Source organism: Lissotriton vulgaris, chromosome 1_2, assembly GCF_964263255.1.
Source record: "Lissotriton vulgaris chromosome 1_2, aLisVul1.2, whole genome shotgun sequence".
Lineage (NCBI taxonomy): Eukaryota > Metazoa > Chordata > Amphibia > Caudata > Salamandridae > Lissotriton > Lissotriton vulgaris.
Window position 1 is genome coordinate 241,055,839 of NC_141686.1, and position 9,733 is coordinate 241,065,571.

At 49.9% G+C, this 9,733-nt stretch overlaps 1 pseudogene; it reads left to right on the top strand.

Moving 5' to 3' along the window:
- The first annotated feature begins 9,340 nt into the window (after positions 1 to 9,340).
- On the top strand, positions 9,341 to 9,498 carry LOC147736422 (U12 minor spliceosomal RNA; annotated as a pseudogene).
- The last annotated feature ends 235 nt before the right edge of the window (positions 9,499 to 9,733 follow it).

The window sequence follows — 9,733 nt, forward strand, 5'->3', positions numbered from 1 at the left end:
TATTCTTTGAAATCTTGCTTCCCCTTCCTCTGTTTTCTACCTCATTTAGTAGGACATTTGTCTCTATTAGTTAAATAATCACTGCTAATGCCTGTTCCAGACTACAGGCCATAAGTTTGAATCCTACCAAGGCCAACACAACCTCCCATCCTTTCGAGGACAGTCAACTGAGAACCATCAAATCTGTGAAAAGAAGAACTCATTGATAACAGCACTTTAAAATGACAAAATGGTGGTATGGATAGCTAAATAAAAATAAGTTGGCATTATTTTCTCTCCCACGATCTCCTGTAAGGTTTTGAGCAGATTCTCCAAGGGCCCTCAACTCAGTGCCATATATAATAATGCTTTGGGAATGAGCGACTGTCACTACCAGTGTGCCCAAAATTCTTCAATGGGTGGCCCCATGCAGGCCAAAGACTAATGACGATCTCGATATCGATATGGGAGACTCGGGTCAACCACATCACATTCTGTAGGGGGGGCAATCATTTTTCACTACGCCACTGGCTTTCCTCTCAATGTAATTGTTTTGTGGGCTAATCTCCCATCACTGCTCAGTGGTCTGAGAAGATTAGTCCTTCCTGCTCAGTTGCAGCAGGGGGGCGAGCAACAGCTGTGACTGCATTTAGAGTCTGTGGTTTGCAGTATAACCCCCACACCCAGAAAAGTGGCAGGAAAGAGTGGTAACACCTCTGCTGCTACAGACGGGCATTATGAAGATCACACAGTGCTATAGTGTACACCTGGTCAGTGAATTTCGACCATCAAAATGTTTTCTTTGCCCCGATTGCTGCTGGAAATCAAAATGTCCGGGGAGCAACTGGGACATAAATGTTCATACATTTAAACATGCGCACAGCTGCCTGAGGGGTACTAATTCATTAGGCCCAGGACAGAACCAGTTAATTATAATCTGGGTTAATTGAACTATGTGGCGGGGACGATCATGCCTCAGAGTTGACTTCATTTGATGGCAAGAAAAGGCAAACTATGCAGCATAATGCATCGCATTTTGTGATAGTATTACTTCGTTATTACAATTCTTAACACTGTCTGCGCGTCGGTTTTACCTCATTGATAAAAGTTTAACACCCTGATATAGCAATATTCAAGAGAAAGGTGACCAGTCAAACTTTGTGAGGGGCCTTCCATTGCACTGCAACTTCAATTCAATTCAATTCAGTGATTTATATAGCGCGCTACATACCCAGAGGGTCTCAGGGCTTGGAGAAGGGTGGGGAGTTACTTGTCGAATATCCAGGTTTTAAGTTGCTTTCTGAAAGCTAGGTGGTTCTGTGTGAGGCGAAGGTGAGTGGGAAGTGAGTTCCAGGTTTTAGCCGCCAGGTAGGAGAAGGATCTTCCTCCCATGGTGGATTTGTTGATGCGAGGTACAGCAGCAAGGGCTTGGTGGGAGGAGCATAGCTGGCGGGAGGGGGTGTAGAAGGAAAGTCGTGTGTTGAGGCATTCGGGTCCAAGTTCGTAGAGTGCTTTGTATGCGTGGGTTAGAAGGCGGAATGTTATCCTCTTATTGATGGGGAGCCAGTGGAGGTTTTTCAGGTGACCAGAGATGTGATCTTTACGCGGAATGTCTAGAATGAGTCTGGCTGATGCGTTCTGGATGCGTTGGAGTTTTTTCTGAAGTTTTGCGGTGGTACCGGCGTATAGGGTGTTTCCGTAGTCCAGGCGGCTTGTAACTAGTGCGTGGGTGACCGTTTTTCTGGTTTCAGTGGGGCTCCAACGAAATGTTGGATCCCCACTGAAATGCTGACCCTCCCACGCTCCGCCCCCTCCACTCTCCATTTGAAGTAGATGAACCAACGCACAGCGACCACGCGCTGCGGCCCTGCCGAAGGTGCGCCAAAGGTAAGCCCGTCTACGCCCGTCCGCGCCTGGACCGCGTCCAGCGCCAGACCCCCTGGCCCCCGTACCTCCCACCCCACACGCATTACATACGATGCCACCACCCTCCTAGCCCTTAACCCCGGCCACACCCCCAACTGCGTCCAAGCCGCTCCTGGACACACCCATGGACCCTTCTCTTGCAACTCCTGCAAGTTCGACGACTCAAAGAACAACTCCTCATCTACGAACACACAACAGAGTTCTGACACCAACCACCTTAATTGCATCCTACTCAACACCCGCTCAGTCCACAGACACGCCATCGACCTCTGGAACCTACTAGACACCATCTCTCCAGACGTCGCCTTCCTAACAGAAACATGGATGAACACATCCTCTGCCCCAGACATCACCATTGCCATCCCGGAAGACTACAAGATCATCCGTAAGGACCGGACCGACCAAACAGGAGGAGGCATCGCTATCGTCCATAAGAATTCCATCCGCATCTCAACCAGCTCAGACGTCAACCTCGCTAGCGCAGAACACCTTCACTTCCAGATCCACACCGACCCCAAGACCACACTTAGAGGCACCCTCCTCTACAGGCCACCAGGACCCCGTGCTCAATTCAGTGACGAGATCACTGACTTTATCACCCCACACGCCCTTCCCTCCGAGGAATACATTCTATTGGGAGACCTCAACTTTCACCTGGAAAAGAACAATGACAGCAACGCCACCACCCTTCTGGACAATCTCGCCAACCTCGGACTCAAACAACTTGTCACTACCCCCACCCACATTGCAGGTCACACACTCGACCCTATCTTCACCTCCAGCAAACATGTCTCCTTCAGTCACACCACAGCTCTCCATTGGACGGACCACAGCTGCGTTCACTTTATCTACAATAAGACCACATCCCACAACTATCCTCAACCTACTCTGCGAAGAAACTGGAACAAAATCACCATCGACCAAATCTCCTCATCGCTTCTTCAAAACCCCCTCGCCCACTCCTCTAACCCCGACCAAGCAGCCATTAACCTCACTCAATGGCTAACCAACAGCGCCGACATCCTAGCACCGTTGAAAAAACGTCAAATCAAACTAGGCAGCAAATACGCCTCCTGGTTCAACGATGATCTTAAGAAATCCAAGAAACTCTGTCGCTCCCTCGAAAAGGCCTGGAAAAAAGACCCAAACACCAGCACCAGGGACGCCTTCAAAAACGCCACCCGCATACACCACCAACTAATCCGATCCGCCAAGAAAGCCGCATTCAAAGACCGACTAGATAACAACGCCCACAACAGCAAAGAATTATTCAACATCGTCAAAGAATTTACCAACCCATCCGCCAACTCCAATGACATCACCCCCTCTCAAGCCCTCTGCGACTCCCTAGCTTCATTCTTCCACAACAAAATCGTGGACATCCACAACAGCTTTGACATCCGACCCGGAGACCAACCCACCCAACCTTCGGCAGGACCTTCACCCCCCTTGAACATCCTTAATGACTGGAACCCAATCTCCACTGAAGACACCATCCGCCTGATGAACTCCATCCACTCAGGATCCCCCACAGACCCATGCCCTCACCACATCTTCAACAAGGCAGACTCCATCATAGCACCACACCTCCGAGACGTCATCAACCGCTCCCTCAACTCCGCCACCTTCCCGGAAAGTTGGAAACACGCCGAACTCAGCGCCCTTCTGAAAAAACCCACAGCGGACCCCACAGAACTCAAAAACTACCGCCCCATCTCTCTCCTTCCATTCCCGGCCAAAGTCATCGAGAAAGCTGTCAACAACCAGCTCGCCGCCTTCCTCAAATCGACCAAATCCCTCGACTCATCACTGAACGGCTTCCGAGCCAAACACAGCACTGAGACCGCACTCATCGCAGCAACAGACGACATTCGAACTCTACTGGACAATGGAGACACAGTCGCCCTCATCCTCCTCGACCTCTCCGCTGCCTTCGACACAGTCTGTCATAGCACCCTTTTACAGCGCCTCAGAAACGTCGGAATCCAAGGAAAAGCACTGGAATGGATCACCTCGTTCCTCACCGGAAGAACCCAGAGAGTCCGCCTCCCACCATTCAAGTCAGAGGCCACTGAAGTCATTTGCGGCGTGCCACAAGGATCGTCACTCAGCCCCACCCTCTTCAACATATACATGAGCCCCCTTGTGGCCATCGCTCACCAACACAACCTCAACATCATCTCCTACGCTGATGACACTCAACTGATCCTCTCACTCACCAAAGACCCTAACACCGCTAAAACCAACTTACACGAAGGAATGAAAGAAGTAGCCGAGTGGATGAAGCACAGCCGTCTGAAACTGAACTCAGACAAAACTGAAGTCCTCATCTTAGGCACCTCCCCCTCCGCCTGGGATGACTCTTGGTGGCCAGAGGCCCTTGGAAAAGCACCCATCCCGACGGACCATGCACGGAACCTGGGCGTCATCCTGGACTCCTCACTCTCGATGACCAGACAAGTCAACGCCGTTTCATCATCTTGCTTCAACATTCTTTGCATGCTCCAAAAAACATTTCGCTGGATCCCCACCGAAACTAGAAAAACGGTCACCCACGCACTGGTCACGAGCCGCCTGGACTACGGAAACACCCTATACGCCGGTACCACCGCAAAACTCCAGAAAAACTCCAACGCATCCAGAACGCTTCAGCCAGGCTCATACTAGACATCCCGCGTAAAGAACACATCTCCGGTCACCTGAAAAACCTACACTGGCTCCCCGTAAATAAGAGGATTACTTTCCGCCTCCTAACCCACGCACACAAAGCACTTTACGAACTTGGACCCGAATGCCTCAACACACGACTGTCCTTCTACACCCCATCCCGCCAGCTACGATCCTCCAACCAAGCCCTTGCCACTGTACCTCGCATCAACAAAACCACCATGGGAGGTAGATCCTTCTCATTCCTGGCAGCTAAAACCTGGAACTCACTTCCCACTCACCTTCGCCTTACTCAGAACCACCTAGCATTCAGAAAGCAACTTAAAACTTGGATATTCGACAAGTAATTCCCCACCCTTCTTCAAGCGCCTTGAGACCCTATGGGTATGTAGCGCGCTATATAAATCTCTTGACTTGACTTGACTAGCATGCGAAGAATGTTGAAGCAAGATGATGAAACGGCGTTGACTTGTCTAGTCATCGAGAGTGAGGAATCCAGGATGACGCCCAGGTTCCGTGCGTGGTCCGCCGGGATGGGTGCTTTTCCAAGGGCCTCTGGCCACCAAGAGTCGTCCAAGGCAGAGGGGGAGGTACCTAAGATAAGGACTTCTGTTTTGTCTGAATTCAGTTTCAGACGGCTGTGCTTCATCCACTCGGCTACTTCTTTCATTCCTTCATGTAGGTTGGTTTTGGCGGTGTTAGGGTCTTTGGTGAATGAGAGGATCAGTTGAGTGTCATCAGCGTAGGAGATGATGTTGAGGTTGTGTTGGCGTGCGATGGTCGCGAGGGGGCTCATGTATACGTTGAAGAGGGTGGGGCTGAGTGAAGATCCTTGTGGCACGCCACAAATGACTTCAGTGGCCTCTGACTTGAATGGTGGGAGGCGGACTCTCTGAGTTCTTCCGGTAAGGAACGAGGTGATCCATTCCAGTGCTTTTCCTTGGATACCAATGTTTCTGAGGCGTTGTAACAGGGTGCTATGACAGACTGTGTCGAAGGCTGCGGAGAGGTCGAGGAGGATGAGGGCGACTGTGTCTCCATTGTCCAGAATAGTTCGAATGTCGTCTGTTGCTGCGATGAGTGCAGTCTCAGTGCTGTGTTTGGCTCGGAAGCCGGACTGTGAGGAGTCGAGGGATTTGTTGGTTTCGAGGAAGGCGGCAAACTGGTTGTTGACAGCTTTCTCGATGACTTTGGCCGGGAATGGAAGTAGTGATATGGGGCGGTAGTTTTTGAGCTCGGTGGGGTCAGCTGTGGGTTTTTTCAGAAGGGCGCTGAGTTCGGCGTGTTTCCAGCTATCTGGGAAGGTGGCGGAGGTGAGGGAGCAGTTGATGACATCTCGGAGGTGGGGTGCGATGATGGAATCTGCTTTGTTGAAGATGTGGTGAGGGCATGGGTCTGAGGGGGATCCTGAGTGGATGGAGTTCATCAGGCGGATGGTATCATCCGTGGAGATTGGGTTCCAGTCATTAAGGATGTTCAAGGGGGGTGAGGGTGTGTCAGAGGGAAGGGTGGGTTGGTCTCCGGGTTGGTTGTCAAAGCTGTTGTGGATGTCTGCGATTTTGTCATGGAAGAATGAAGCTAGGGAGTCGCAGAGGTCTTGAGAGGGAGTGATGTCGTTGGAGTTGGCCGTGGGGTTGGTGAATTCTTTGACGATGTTGAATAATTCTTTGCTGTTGTGGGCGTTGTTGTCAAGTCGGTCTTTGAAAGCAGCTTTCTTGGCAGTTCGGATCAGTTGGTGGTGTATGCGGGTGGCGTTTTTGAAGGCGTCTCTGGTGCTGGTGTTTGGGTCTTTTTTCCAGGCCTTCTCAAGGGAGCGACATAGTTTCTTGGATTTCTTAAGATCATCTTTCAACCAGGGGGCATTTTTGTTGCCTTGTTTGATAAGACGTTTTTTCAGGGGTGCTAGGATGTCGGCGCTGTTGGTTAGCCATTGAGTGAGGTTAATGGCTGCTTGGTTGGCGTTCGATGAGTGGGCAGGGGGGTTTTGAAGAAGCGATGAGGAGATCTGGTTGAGGGTGATTTTGTTCCAGTTTCTTCGCAGAGTAGGTTGAGGATGGTTGTGGGTTGTGGTCTTTTTGTAGATAAAGTGAACGCAGCTGTGGTCCGTCCACTGGAGAGCTGTGGTGTGACTGAAGGAGATATGTTTGCTGGAGGTGAAGATAGGGTTGAGTGTGTGACCTGCGAGGTGAGTGGGGGTATTAACAAGTTGTTTGAGTCCGAGGTTGGCAAGATTTTCAAGAAGAGAGGTGGTGTTGCTGTCGTTACTTTTTTCCAGATGATAATTGAGGTCTCCCAATAGAATGTAGTCCTTGGAGGGGAGGGCATGTGGGGTGATAAAGTCAGTGATGTCTTCACTGAATTGTGCTCGGAGTCCTGGTGGCCTGTAGAGGAGGGTGCCTCTGAGTGTGGTCTTGGGGTCGGTGTGGATCTGGAAGTGAAGGCGTTCGGCGCTAGCGAGGTTGACGTCTGAGCTGGTTGAGGTTCGGATGGAATTCTTGTGAACAATAGCGATGCCTCCTCCTGTTTGCTTGAAGCGGTCCTTACGGATGATCTTGTAGCCGTCCGGGATGGCGATGGTGATGTCTGGGGCTGATGAGGCGTTCATCCATGTTTCTGTTAGAAAGGTGACGTCCGGAGAGATGGTGTCTAGTAGATTCCAAAGGTCGATGGCGTGTCTGTGGACCGAGCGGGTGTTGAGCAGGATGCATTTAAGGTGGTTAGTGTCGGAGCTCAGTTTGGTGTTCGTGGATGGGGAGTTGGTCTTGGTGCCGTCGTACTTACAGTAGTAGCAAGAGAAGGGTCCATGGGTGTGTCCAGGAGCGGCTTGGGCGCAGTTGGGGGGTCAGCCGGGGTTTAGGGCTAGGAGGGTGGAGGTGACATAAGTAATGCGGGTGGGGTGGGTGGTGCGAGGGCCAGGGGGTCTGGTGCTGGGCCCGGTCCAGGTGCGGACGGGCGTAGACGGGCTTACCTTTGGCCCACCTTCGGTGCGGCCACAGCGCGTGGACGCTGCGCGTTGGAACATTGGGCATAAATGAAGTTGGGAGGGGGCGGAGCGTGGGAGGGTCAGCTGGGAGGCGGGGTCTGGGAGGAGACACGGGTGGAGGTAAATACAATCTGAAATGGCCGCCCGTGATAAACCGAAACTGGGGCACAGCCGGAGCTCAACTTCTATACAATATCACTAAAGTACACAAAAACGCTTCTAAAGTAGATTACCTCAGCCGTTATGCAGTTTGTGGCTGTATACAAATTGCATTAAATTAAAGTGGGCTAAAAACGATACCAAGCGCTGAGCACTGAGCAGTGCGCTGTAACGGGGCGGCAGGCAGCAGGTATCAGGCAGGCAAGGCAGGCAGCGAGGAGAAGCTTCCGTTGTGAGAGCAGGGAGCTGGGGGAGCGACCATAATGGAAGGAATCCAGACGGTCACAGGATAGGAGAGGACGGGGCGAGTGTAGTCGACAGTGTGTGGGAGGGTCAGCTGGGAGGCGGGGTCTGGGAGGAGACACGGGTGGAGGTAAATCAAACGAAACATTCTTTTTGTTAAAATCTTCAGATTATGCAGCAGTTGATGGATAATGTGGCAAATGTGGCAAACGACACGAAAATAGCATGAGTGCAGTGACCATGATTATAAGCACTCGCACAGGAAGACTCTCCTCAGACCCCCCAAAACGCGAAAAGAAGTGTGCAGAGGCAGGCGTTGCTACGAACCTTACCCGAGTTTTGGAAAAAGAACAGCGAAGCACGTCTTTTCCTAGAAGCAAAACTCATGTGCTCTACTCCCATTCTTGTAGTGTTGGGTCAGGTAAGAGCAATGAGTGGTTAGATGACTGGATCTACAAATCATTAACGTATCCTACACATTTCTTCTTGCGCCATGAGTACTGCATACATTCAAACGGAGCTCCCGGTCTCTGCAGGAACCAACAACACGTCATTAATAATTATGGCGCAGAGGCACAGCAGAGGCACGGCACAGCACTGATGTCAGCACGCACATCGCGGCCGGCGCTACTTCCATGGGACTACTTTTTTTCTCGTAAATTTTTTAAATAAAGTATGTTTTTTAAATTTATATAGCCTATGTCCATCTGCACATCCTGACCATGTCAACGATGTATCGGGTGTGTGGATTGGCGCTGTGGTTCCTGAGTTTACCCGCCTCAAAGGTTCAAAGTTCTTCCTTTATAATAGTAGTATAGATTAGTTGCCTCTGTTTTATCAACATAGTGTACACAAAACATTACTTACTCCTTCTACTGCTAGATAAATGATTGTAACTACCCCGTATCACGGCCAATTTTATTATTGAATTTCAGTGGTTTCTGGGTATTCAGATTGTCAGACGCAAACTGCTTGTATCCAGACAGCCTGCCCTCTAGTGACAAGCACCGGTAATGCATCGGGCTCCCCTATATAGGAAAAATAAGCTGTTTAGATCGAGCCTAGAGCAGCGCGTGGAGGCCCCGTGTATCCAGGGTATGGAGGTTCAGCACGCCCATGGCTTTTTGTTGTTGTTGAAAACAATCTTTATTGCGTCAATCATCAAATATTATGCAGAGCCCTGTAACCGAGAGGCATATTATCAAGCCTGGACGATACAATTATCACCGTTTCATCGGCAGGAGACCGCCATTAAAGTGGAGATAATTGGCTTGATAATATGCTCTATGGAATTCCAATCAAACATGGGTCTACCTATAACATTTTCCTGAATGTTGCTTTGTGACATTTCTACTTTTTACTCAGCCCTTGATAGACATTTCTATGCCTTAAACTAATGAGTAAGGAAAATAACGATCTTGAGTGACGCCAGGATCCTCACTCATAATGTGAGCGGAATTTTTAAACGGGTACAGGTTGTCCCGTGGGTGACCCTCTTACATGATAGACATTTCTATGCCCAGTGTGTGACATTTTGACTATTCAAGGGCGTGGAGTTTTGTGTTAAAAATATTGTAACTTTATATGTACCAAAATTCACTACAAGAGTGAATATATTATCTGCTCATCGTACATAAACTGACGTCATGTTGAGACTGCTGAACTTGTACTATGGTCGATTGATGTTTTTTTTATTCTTTGAGGCTGTGACACTCATTTATGTGCAACAATAGAAAGTTTGTTCTAAGCAGCTGCACATCTGGATTTATATTAAAA